The following is a 12,433-nucleotide window of genomic DNA, read 5'->3' as shown; positions in this document are numbered from 1 at the left end:
TACTAAATGTCCTTCTGTGATCTGGTTTCTTTCTGGACTTTGTATTTTATTGCACTGAGCCATTTGTCTATTCATTTGTGAGCACCACAATTTGATATATTCAAGTGTCTAAAAATAGTTAAAATTCAGAAAAAATGATAAGCAAACAAAAATACCTGACAAATTAGGGGGAAGGAGGGGAGGAGGAAAGAGTATTTGTAATACTTATCACAGATAAAGGTTAATATCTCTGATATAGAGAGATAAACAATTAATGATTGGGGGAAAAAAAAGCCAAAACTTCATAGTAAAATAGTCAAAAGATGTTAATAGATAATCATTTTAAAGATAGAAAAAAGCAATTATACATATGAATATGTGTCCAAACTCTCTAATAGATAAAGAAATGAAAATTGACAGCAAACTGAGGTGCCATTTTTCTTCTATCAGATTTGCAAAAATTAAAAAGTATGTCCATGCTCTGGGGAAGAGGCATTGATTTCTTGCTGGTGGGAATGCAAATTGATACAACCGTTATGGAGGGGAATTTGTTTGTTTGTTTGTTTGTTTGTTTGTTGGAGGGGAATTTGGATATATCTAACAAGATTACATAGGCATTCATCACTTCTGCCAACCCCAAATCTGGTGATTTACCCTGAAAATCTACCTTCAACAGAATGAAAATACACATGTTCCTATTTATTTGTTGCAGCATTGTTTGTAATTGCAAACAACCTAAAAACTCATATTTTTAGGTTGAAAGTGGTTAAATAAATTGTTACTTCCACACAATGGAGTAATTATGCAGCTGTAAAAATATTTAAAAAGAACAGAAAAGATCTCTAAGAACTGACAAGCAATATCTAGGATCTGTCATTAAGTGAAAAAATTAAGTGCAAATCAACATCAATAGTATGCTATGTTTAGCCCAAGAAAGAAGAGGACATTTAAAAATTATGATCCTGCTTGTTTATTCAAAAGGAGATGCAGGAAGGATAAACCAGAAGCTGCAGAGACTGATGACCTGCAGAGAGTTGGTGGGGTGAGTGGAGAGAGACAGCAGGAAGAAATAGGAGAGAACCACCAGGGCGAGTGACATTTCTCTGAGTATATCTCTTTGCATAGTTTTGACTTTTAGAATGGTTTTTCATTTTCATGTGTGTATAAAAATAATAAGATACACAAAGACAGGGTAGAGATTAAAACTGCACACACCTGATTATTTCAAATTAACAATATAACAGCAAAGAAGGAAAACTGATATGATGAACTTCAGTGCCATATTTATACTTCATATCATCAGACTAAAAACATGCAGAATCACAAAAACTGAATTCTCAGGACCTTTGTTTCACAGCCAGGTGGTTTAACACTTTGTCCATGGAAATCATACACTAGGAGCCCATGACCAGGGTCTTTAACCATAATCCAAATCCCTGGATAACAACAGAAATTTTTTAATGTAGAGACAAAAAAGGCAGCTAAAACCATTTCAAAATGTGTTTGCACGTTATGTCTTTTACTGAGGCTTTGGAGATGCCACGGATTTTCTATGTAGGAAGAGTGCCTCCAAACCGTGGGGAGCCTCAGAGCCAGACTGGGCAGAGCCACTACTCCCTTAAATTCTTGTCAGGCCCACCTAGATTGCCCCCGCCCCCCACCATTCCAAGATTAATGAATCACATCAAGGGAATTTTAAAATGACTGTCTTAATAATTCTGTCACTTATGTCCTATTTTTACGTTATGCCCTTTTTCGGTTCCTCTTGGAAATCTGGGAACGTGATTTACTTAATATTGAGAAGAGGTCATTAATGAAAAGCTAGAATGTAAGCCATTTTGGGGATGTGCCTCTGTTGGGCTGTGATGGGTACCCCAACTCCGGAAATGTTCTCAATGCGCTCCACTTACCTAGACCGAACTGAAATAAAAGAACTGGTTATCGCCTGAACAGGGACTTGAACCCTGGACCCTCAGATTAAAAGTCTGATGCTCTACCGACTGAGCTACCCAGGCCTCATGTGAGAGTCGCTGCATTCACTTTATAAAATGACTAGGAGCTCCAGGAGGCACGAGTTGCACTCGTGCTTAGAAGCTACTGGTGGTCTTTCAGGTGCGCGGGGCGACGCTGCGACCGAGCTCGGTGGCACTGAGCACTGCATTTCCTCCTTGCTCGTTATTGGGTGGTATTTGCCCAATTCCTCCAAGGAGGAATTACAGGAAAGTGGCTCAGAACACGGTGGGATTTTCTGGGGGAGGGAATGAATATTCCTGCAGGTAATGCTTGCAGAAGGAGCCCTTAGAGCCGGCCTTTCAGTGGACTCAGGTTCCGCGCCAGCTCAGCAGCAGGAAGAAGTGCCACTTCCACCAATGACTTTGGCAAGTGGGAAGAACTTCAGGGCAGCCATAAATTGGGTAAAGGATGAAGGTTGAGGCCCAAGGCAGGGGGTTCAAGTCTTGCCGTTTTTTCTTTCGGAGTTGGGGGTTCCCGGGATGTTAATGGAAGAGCAACGGACAAACGTGACGCCCTCCCTTGAGAGGGGCTTCTGTCCCCCACGGAAACGAACTCCCTGCAAACCCACCGTGCTCGTCACTCCTCGCCTTTCCGCCACGCTCCTGTCCTCCGCCGTCTCCCCGCCCCTCCCCCTGCACCCCCCTCTCCCCTGCCCACCCCACTTTGGCCAGTTCTGCCATTTCTGCACACACCTGTCGGCCCTTCCAGGGGCGTGAGCCCTATACTGCGTGCCCCTCCCCGCCAACACACGGAATCCGCTTGTACCCACTTGTTCTATTTTTTCACTCCACGTTTTACCTGGAGCTGCATCCTGTTGTTGAAAGGCAGGATGGACCAGGCAGGTGAAACGGCCTCTGTCCCTGCACATCTTCATTCCTTCACGAGACACGGTAGCAGCTTTGAGAAGGCGAAGGAGCCGGGAGTCAGTGCATATGGACAGTAAATAAGATGGTGCCTCGTTCCCCCAATATGTTATGAGCTTTAAAAGTGTTGATGGAGACACAATTTTGAGGATTGCTCATTTTCAACGAGATCCGAAAGAGAAAAGAAATGTAAAGCAGTGGTATCACTGTCATGAACGTTTGGGACTTGGCTTCCTCCACCTGCTGCTCTGCGGGATTTTTGGAACGTGAGAAAGGCGAGCTGATCTTGCGTGGAGTATAAAACGCTAGCTAGCAGAGGATGGTTTCGATCCATCGACCTCTGGGTTATGGGCCCAGCACGCTTCCGCTGCGCCACTCTGCTGCCTGCCGGGGAGGTCGCTTTGAATCTTACAAATTTGCATACGCACAGTCACCCCGGGTGTCCACATCGCTTCCTCTTTTCCACCCTCCTCCTCTTCTCTCTTCCGCACTAGGGCTGCTCCACATTTCCCTGTCCCACATGCACGTCCGCGCCTTTGCAAGCTACTCAAGAAAAGCCAGAAGTGGAGCCCTTTCTCGGAAGCTCGGCGGTCACCGGTTAGGGCTTCCCACTCGGATTTCTAGGGGTGGATCCAAACAAATCTCCCGCGCCTCCACCCGCGCACTCGCGGACCCACAGCTCGGCCGCCCGGCCCTCCGCGACCCGAGCAGGACCAGGGCGGGGGCAGAGCCTGGGTCCCGAGCTCCGCGGGGTGGGGATGGGGCGATAGCCGGGCAGGACAGAGGGGCAGGCGGGGGAGGGGGCAGGACCGAGTGAGGTCCCTGCGGAGGCGGGGAGACCCAGTACTTGCGGAACCGTCACTCGCAGGGGTGCGGGGAAGTGGGCGGTCCTAGGTCCTAGACTCGCGGGAGGCTCGGTGCCCTCCTCCTCTGCAATGGGACGTCCTGCCTACTAGAAGTCTCCTGTTTCTAGTCTCGACACTGAGCAGGTGTGTGTGAGAGTCTATGAGTGCGTTGTGACCACCTGATCTAGGGACCTTCGAGGAGGAAACAGGACCAGGTCGCTTTCTAGTTATGCCCCTGGACTCGCTTTTGTCAGCGAAGCCTGTTTCTTCCGGACAAAGAATTCTACAAAGCTGTTTTAAAGCTTTTCCATCTTCTCGTTTCTTAGCTAACACCTGTTGCCTGCGCCTTCCTAATTGTCCCTCTCAGAGACTGTCTTTTCTTTCTCCCGCCTTCCAAAGATAGCCCCAGGGCATCCTTGAAAAAACTAGCGGTCTCTTACGCAAAAGTATCTGAAACAACCTCTCAGTTCGTGCAGTTTCCATTCCTCCTCCGGGCACTTGGCCTTACAGCTATTAGATCCCCAGATGATCTCACCTTGCTGGAATCTTTGTTCACACCTGAGCCGTTGGCCACCTGTTGCCTATGTATTCAAAACCAGACTTCTCTCCTTTCAGCTTCATGGTTATCCTTCATATTCATCTGTATGATTCGATTTCTCTAAAGTTAAAAAGAAAAAAAAGTCTTGAAGGCAGAAGGTGCTCTGTATTGGAGAGGTAATATTTTTAAATGGATTTTACAAAGACAAGGTATCAATATTCCGCACTTCAGGAACCAGATATCATTGTTCTCCCAAGGGCAGAGAGAACATCAATCTCTTGAGATGAACCTGGCCGCCAATATTCCGAAACCAGAAACGTGATCTTTATTGCATAAAGTCCAGCCTCAGGAAATTCTGATTGATTCTTTTTCTGAGCTGTTCTTCCCTTCTCAATCTTCCCTCTGAAATCTGTGGGCTACATCCTCCTCTTTTTCACTTTCTCTGCTACAGAATCTGCAGAATTTGTGTTGACCTCCTAAGACAGAAGCCATGGGGTCATGGCTTCCCCCAGATGGTTTCATTCCCAATAACCCCCCCCCCCCCAGCTGCACTAACAGAACAAAGGAGAAGCACTGGCCTCTGGTCCTGTGAGCCAGTAACCTCAGTTCCTGGGACCCCCCCCCCCCCCAGGAACACCTAAAGAGGGAGGCTGGAAGTGCAGTGAGGCAGAGCTCTGGCTCAGGTTTGTGGTCTTGAGAGCGGCCCTCTACAAAACCTTCAAAAGCTCACGACAGATGTTCCTATTCCAGAAAAATTAACCTGAGTCCTTGTGGGTTGCTCCCTCTTTGTGGGCATTTATTTAGCTGGAGTTGAGGCATATACCACAAATTGCTCATTTCTATCACTCACTCCTCACTGCCTCATCTTTAGCTTCAAAATTGTCTTTCAATTTCTATTCAGAAACATAAAGATCTTACTTTATGAAGAAGGCCCACTGCTGGAGGAGCCATAGAGGACATTCCATCACCAGAAGGACCAAGCTGTTATTGGTGAGATATATGAAATCTTTGACATTGTGTTCATATTATATTTTTTAAAGTCAAGTTTTTAGCTTTTTGTCCTATTGATGACACCAATATGTTTTGAGAGCTTAAAAGAAAAAGAAGTCCTGACTGAGATGTCAAGTGCATCTTGACAGAGTACATGACCCAAGGTGGGCTGGCGATTGTGAAGTTTGAAAAAAAAAATTAGCCAAAAAGAAGGACTGAGAACACATTTTCTAGGTATTTGGAAGACAGGATACCATAGTTCAGAAAAGGCAATGGAGCAGGGAATTTGGGTTGTTGCAAAACTGTAGTGATGTCAGGGGTAGTAAATGGAAATGTGAAGGCCAACAGTCTCTTGAGCAGCTGTAACTTGTTGCATGGTTTGCTAGGGAAAGTACCTACATAATTCTATGTTTTTGAAGATTTATTTATTTATTCACGAGAGACTCACAGAGAGAGGCAGAGACACAGGCAGAGGGAGAAGCAGGTTCCCTGTGGGGAGCCCGATGCGGGACTCTGTCCCAGGACCCCGGATCATGACCTGAGCCAAAGGCAGCTGCTCAACCATTGAGCCATCCAAGAGTCCCCATAAATTCTTTTTAATCCCTTGAGAATCTCAAGAAAGGAATTATTCCCTAAACTTACAGATGAAGGAAATGTTCACAGATGGCCAAAATACTATAAAACATCACACACCACACTTTTGTAAGTGATGGAGCTTGAGTTCAGACATACAAAGCTGATTAAAGGCCCTCACGTTTTTCTACAACTTTGCAGGGCCTTTAAAACAGTATTTTATGTTGTCAGTATGAAGACCAAACCAAAACAGAACAATTCCTGCTGCTGGCAATGCATACAAACTGTTTGCATATAGCTGTTTGCCAGGGCCTACCGGTTTGGATTGTCCTTGTGGGAAATGAAAGGGTTCTGAAAGTCATTAATTTAGGGGAATAACTGAGAACGGTTCTATGGGGCTGCATGAAGCATGAACATTGGATGAACACCTGTCCTACACCTTAACCAAGGTAGGAGAGATTAAAACACACACACAACTTTTTTATCTTAACTCAGTAGAGATATTAAACCAAGTCTTCCATGCTGCCATGTTATATCTTATGTCCTATAATAACGCCTGCCCTTTCCCTTCACATCACTGGTCCCTCTGCAGGCCGACAGAATGGAAGGGGGAAGAAGGTGAGAAAGAGAAGGGGAGGGGAGGAACAGGAAAGGAGAGGAAGGAGGGGAGGCAGAAAGAAGTGATGGAAGTGGGGAGACCTTGGGTTGCGTAGTGATATTCAAGACTGCGTGGTGCCCTTGCAGGAACCAGATGCTGAAAATACAGGTGTATACTGGGGCTATTTCAGGCCCCCCCAGAGTCTGATCTCACACTAATAGAACTTGATGATGAAGTACTGTGAGGTATCGTGGTGGGAGGGTCTGTGGCTCTGAGGAGAGAGGCCCAGAGAGGGGTTGGTGCCACCCAGTGCCCACCAGACCTGCATCCCTAGCCCCTCACCCCTCAGGCCAGTCTTGCAAGGCCTGGCCCTCAGGGATGGGGGGCAGTGGGAAGAAGACCCCAGACTCCAGAGCAGTGACCATCCCATCGCCAACTTGCAGTTTCCCTGCAGAGGCTGTTAGTCCCCACCTGTGGGTTTTGCAGGTGGTACAGGATGCTCCTGGGTTGGCCCCTGGACCTGCTAGAATGACTCTCTGCTCCGCTCCTGGGTGGATGGTCTCTGATCCTTGACAGCTGTTACTGTGCACAGGCCCCAAGTGTCGTGTCAGGATGGAGCCAGACTCAAGCACCTGTTTACCGCCCTAGGGTTCTGTTCTCTGTATAGAGGTGTGGGTTCAAATCCCACTTCTGACGGAGCTGTTTTGTTCTTGCCAAACTCCTCAAACGTGTGCATCTTTTGGTCCTAGGTCTCAGTCCTCCCCCTCCAGACTCCTCCCGCTCCCCTCCCCGCCCCCCCTCTCCCAAAGCCCCATCTCAATCTCCCCTACCAGGGCAGCACCCTCCCCTGACCAGGCCCCTCCATGCAAATCCTCATCCTGCTCGCAGTACATCAAGGGCATCTCTCATACCCCAACCCACAGCCGACAAATGAAAATCCTCCACTAGAGAACCTGCGTGTGTCCACAGTCCTTCGGGCACATTTAACCATCTTGGAGCCACCGGTGACCCCTCTTCCTGGAGAAGAAGGTGGCAACAATTTCCACGGGAAGATCATGCCTTGCTCTGCCAACCTTGGTGAACTTAACAAAACCCAAAACCTGGGAACTCATCTTAAAAACAAGCACAACACAACAAAGATACAAGGTAACCAGAAAGGCCTCCCCTTGCTGAGAGAGACATCAGCCAGATTCTCTGGTCAGGAGGAAGATGCTACATTGTCTTCCTGGCTGCGGGAAAGTGAAGGCCTGACTACGAGCCGGTGTAAGACGTAGGCTTTTTTGGGTGGTAGCTCAGGCGAAGAGGCTCCCACACATCTGTCCAAGGCTTTTCCACTGGGGAAACTGTTACTAGAGAACTGGTTCCCAAGTCAGGCTGGCTGCAAGCTGCTGAAAAATCAGTAGTCAGAGACAAATGATGGTGGGAAGGGAAAAGTGGCTTTAGTCAAGAAGCCAGCAACCTGGGAAGATGGTGGGCTAATGTCTCAGAGACAGTTGCTCTGTCCAGGTGAAGCAGAGGGCAGTGAAGGGGCAGGCATGGGGATAGAGAGGAGACTACACGTAGGAGAAGTGGTTGCCCAGACTGCTACATATGTGGACGTGACCCTGCACAGACTTGCTGGACTGGAGGCAGCTGTTCTTGAAGACAGCCAGGCCTTGTCTTCTGGAAAAGCCTGGTCCTTCACTCCTCAAGCCAGTGGTCTGCAGATCCCAAGGAAAGTACGTGATTTCTGCTATAGACTTAGGTCAGCATAAGCTTGAATCAGGTTAATCCTTAAGACTGGTTGGAGTGGTGACAAAATTACTGGGAAATTCACTCCTTTTCCCCACAGAGAGAAACTGAAAGAAGCAAAAGAGAATCAATAATACAACAGTAAAATCAATTTGCAGCATTTGTGTTTTTATGTTAGTGAGAAAGATCCACTGTAAGAGTTAATATATACATTTTCTGTTTTTTTTTAAATCTTTTTTAGATTTTATTTATTCATGACAGACACACAGAGAGAGGCAGAGACATCAGCAGAGGGAGAAGCAGGCTCCCTTGGGGGAGCTGGATGTGGGACTGATCCCAGGACCCTGGGACCATGACCTGAGCCAAAGGCAGATGCTCAACCACTGAGCCACCCGGATGCCCCTCATGTTCTGGCTTTACCTTTTGAATTTAAAAGTTGTATCAAAATACCTTATGTTGCCATCATCCAGGTTTGGTACAACCTTTAGTACATCCAGGTTTAGTATATTTGGGGAAGGGGGCAAATACTAAGATCATCGCTTCCACATTCCCATTGAGCTCTATAACAGTTTCCTGGCCAGAGGGAACCTCAGAGGCCCATGCTCCTTGTATTAAGCAGGTATTGGTACTTTACAAAGGGAAGCAAACTGCAAAAGGATTTTTATTTTATTTTACTTTTTACATTTCTCTGTCTAGGCCAAAATATACTGTGGATATTTTGACACATAGAAAGTAAAACCAGTAACAGAAAAACAAACAGTCCCAACTCAGAACAATGATTGAAAAAGATAAAAATGGAGATATGGAGAAAAATAATTTACAATTTCATTATTTCAGAGGAAAGGTAGAGCAAAAGGAGTGGTAGGTGGTTATAAATTTGTAGAAGTGAGAAGGAGACTGTAAGAAATGGAATGGAATCATCTTTGGAAGGGAAAGGGAGGCTTTGAATTCAAAGAAGTAAAATTTTTAAAAAGATTTTATTTGTTTGAGAGAGAGAGAGAGATAGTGAGAGCAAGCATAAGCAGGGGGAGAGGGAGAAGCAGGCTCTCCGTGAGCAGGGAGCCCCACATGGGCCTCAATCTGAGGCCTTGGGATCATGACCTGAGCCGAAGGCAGATGCTTAACTGACTGAGCCACCGAGGCGCCCTCAAAGAAATAAATTAATCACACCTGGCTGTCCATGACTCACTTTGTGATTAGTCCATAAAAGATCACTCTCAGTTGTACTTTGATAGATTGTTTTTCCTTGTCATGCCTGGTATCAAACCCTTTCATCTCCATCAACATATAGATCCTCTGTAAAGTGTTTAATATTATTCTTTAGAAAAAAAGCTATTCTCCTTCACAACAAAAGAAACAGTCAACAGAATAAAAAGACAACCTACAGAATAGGAGAAAAATTTTGCAAATCAAGTATTGAATAAGGGGTTAATATTAAAAATTTGTAAAGAATTCATACAACTTAATAACAAAATAGCAATCTGATACTTAAATGAGCAGAGGAATTAAATAGACATTTTTGCCAAGGAAGACATTCCAATGGACAGAAGGTACATGAAAAGATGCTCCTTATCATTAACTGTCAAGGCAATGCAAATCAAACCCACAATGAGGTATCACCTCATACCTGTCTGAAGAGCTATCATCAAGAAGACAAGTGATAACAAGTGTTCAGGAGGATGTGGAGAAAAGGAAACCCTGGTACACTGTTGGTGGGAGTGTAAACTGGTGCAGCCACTGTGGAAAACATTATGGAGGTTCCTTTAAAAATTAAAAATAGAACTATCATATGATACAGAAATCCCACTTCTGGGTATTTATTTAAAGGAAATAAAAACAGTATTCAGACATATGCACTCCCATGTTTATTGCAGTATTATTCATGATAGGCCAAAATATGGAAGCAACCTTTGTCATCAATGGATGAATGGATAAAGATGTAAGATACATTTGTATACATATATATATGATATATAGTATATATATATGAAATTATATATATCACTATAAATACTCTCCAATTATATATAGAATATAGATATAGATATAAAATTTTATATGTGTATATATATAGAATGGTATTTAGCTATGAGAAAAGAGGAAATTCTGCCATTTGGATCAACATGGGGGATCTCTGAGAATATTAGGCTAAGTGAAATAAGTCAGAGAAAGACAAGTACTACATAATATCTCTTATATGTGGAATGTGGAATTTTTTTTAAAAATAGTGAAAGCAAAGTAAAATGGTGGATAGCCAGAGGTGGGAGTGGGGGAATGGGAGAGATATTATTCTAAGGTACATCTTTGCAACTAGTACATAATAAGGTAGCAGAGATATGTAGTAGTTCCTGAAAACCTAATACACAATATAATGATTATGGACAACAAGATTGTGCTTATAAACGTAAAACTTATCAAGAGACTAGATCTTAACTGCTCTCAGCACTAGAAGCAATGATAATCACGTGACCAGACAGAAGTATGTTGTGCATCTTAAATTTACACAACATTGTGTGAAATGTATCTCAATTTTGAAAAAAGAAAAAAAATGCTACAGAGACTATATTAGGCAAGGCCAGCCATGGAGCTGAGCTGGAATTTCACTATGTGCATCCCCAGGAGAGGCACTGCTGAATAGCCATTCAAAAGCTATATGATACAGGAAGACAAACTCATTTAAAAGCAAAACTGCAAATATCTAAGATCTTAATTTTAAGACCAAGATTTTAGCCTTTGTAAACTTCATACAATGCATTTTTTTAAAAAAGGGTTTGTTTATTTATTCATGAAAGACAGAGAGAGAGAGAGAGAGAGAGGCAGAGGGAGAAGCAGACTCCATGCAGGGAGCCTGATGCAGGACTCGATTCCTGGACCTCAGGATCACGTCCTGGGCCAAAGGCAGGCGCTAAACCGCTGAGCCACCCCGGGATCCCCTATATATGTATATTTTTTTACCTTCAAAAAACGAAAGACGTCTAAATCACATCATCATGAGATAAAATCTCAGAGGGAGCTATCGATTTAGTTTATTTTAAGAGCATGGCCATTTCTCCGCTATTGCTGACCTAGACATTTTCAAGTGTCATCACTGTGAAGGGCTTCCTTCTCAGGTTTACAGTTAGCATAGAAAACTTGGACAGAGCTTTATAATTGATTCTTTTTCGCTGATGAAAAAGTAGTGAAGATTTCAGTCATTCTCTCCATACTAAAAACTGACTGGTCTACACGTTGATAATGGCTTTTTCTTCTGGGAAGAGGGGAGCTCTAATGGCGCTGGGGGTTGCGTCCAAATGTCCCTGAAAGCATCCCAGGATTCTCGAGTTAGGGACTTTTCATTCACTGGAAGCCAGTCGAGGCCAGAAATCTCCGGGGGTGTTAAGGAGGAACAAAAGTGGAAGTGTCAGAAGTGGGATTCGAACCCACGCCTCCATCCGGAGACCAGAAGTCCCGGCGCAGGAAGCCTCCGCTTGAGTCTGGCGCCTTAGACCACTCGGCCATCCTGACACTGCGGCGCGGCCCCTGGCGAGTCCCGTCCTGCAGGCGCTTAGGCTTCTGCGCTCCTGCTTCGCGCCTGCAGCCCGGAAAGCCCTCATCCCTGGGCCCGGCGGCCTGGGCGAGCGTTCTGAACTCTGAGCGCAGGAAGGCGGGCAGGAGCACGGCGTCAGCGCCGACCCGAGCCGTTCCTACAGGCCTGGAGATCAGGGCGCCGGCGCGCTGGGGGCGCCCCTGCTGGTCTCCCCCCACCCCCGGCCCCGCCGGCCCCGCAGCGGGGCCTCTGTCCCCGCAGCGACCTCACCTGGGACCTCTGTCCTTGTAGCGCCCGCACCTGGGACTGCAGGTCGCCGTGTTCTTTGCGACTCGGACCCCCATTCTGTAGCCCAGCCCGAGGCTGCTCCAGGGCCATGGAGACTCGGTGAACAAGCATGGTCCCCACTGCCCTGGACCCAGGGGGCCGGAATCTAGAGATCCGTTCAGTGGATTTGGAGGCGTTTCTCCTCGTTCTCAACCGATCCAGATTTGAATCCACAGCCGGCAGCACCGTTTCATCTTTGACTTCGGCACCCAGTTCGGGAACCATCCCTGTCCCCTGGCCCGCGGGGTCCTTGGGCGCTGCAGGATAATCCCACCCTCCTTTCTCTAGAGCTCTCAGATGCTTTTCGGCAAAATGACCCACCTTGGCAAGTAATTATTCCGAAACATAATGGCTTTTATGGCTGAAAAAAAAAAATGTTTCGGTGACTGTGAAAGTGAAGTAGTCAAAAGAAGCAAAAGAACCCGGTTGCGACTAGTATTCATTCTAGGG

General features: G+C 45.8%; 1 long non-coding RNA gene and 3 other non-coding genes across 4 annotated transcripts; 1 reads left to right on the top strand and 3 right to left on the bottom strand.

The window, feature by feature from the left end:
* Window positions 1-1,921: 1,921 nt before the first annotated feature.
* Window positions 1,922-1,994, bottom strand: TRNAK-UUU (transfer RNA lysine (anticodon UUU)). Its single transcript has one exon. It is a non-coding gene; the product is annotated as a tRNA-Lys (tRNA).
* A 1,171-nt stretch (window positions 1,995-3,165) lies between these two features.
* On the bottom strand, window positions 3,166-3,237 carry TRNAM-CAU (transfer RNA methionine (anticodon CAU)). The gene has a single exon. It is a non-coding gene; the product is annotated as a tRNA-Met (tRNA).
* A 107-nt stretch (window positions 3,238-3,344) lies between these two features.
* LOC140626169 (uncharacterized) lies at window positions 3,345-10,349 on the top strand. Its single transcript, XR_012025369.1, has 3 exons — window positions 3,345-3,452; window positions 5,140-5,228; window positions 7,323-10,349. It is a non-coding gene; the product is annotated as an uncharacterized lncRNA (long non-coding RNA).
* Window positions 10,350-11,528: 1,179 nt separating this feature from the next.
* Window positions 11,529-11,634, bottom strand: TRNAL-CAA (transfer RNA leucine (anticodon CAA)). The gene is made up of 2 exons: window positions 11,597-11,634; window positions 11,529-11,574 (listed from the first exon to the last, which is right to left on the bottom strand). It is a non-coding gene; the product is annotated as a tRNA-Leu (tRNA).
* Between the last annotated feature and the right edge of the window lie 799 nt (window positions 11,635-12,433).

Source organism: Canis lupus, chromosome 37 (genome assembly GCF_048164855.1).
Source record: "Canis lupus baileyi chromosome 37, mCanLup2.hap1, whole genome shotgun sequence".
Taxonomy (NCBI): Eukaryota; Metazoa; Chordata; class Mammalia; order Carnivora; family Canidae; genus Canis; species Canis lupus.
This window is presented reverse-complemented; position numbering and strand designations above follow the sequence as displayed.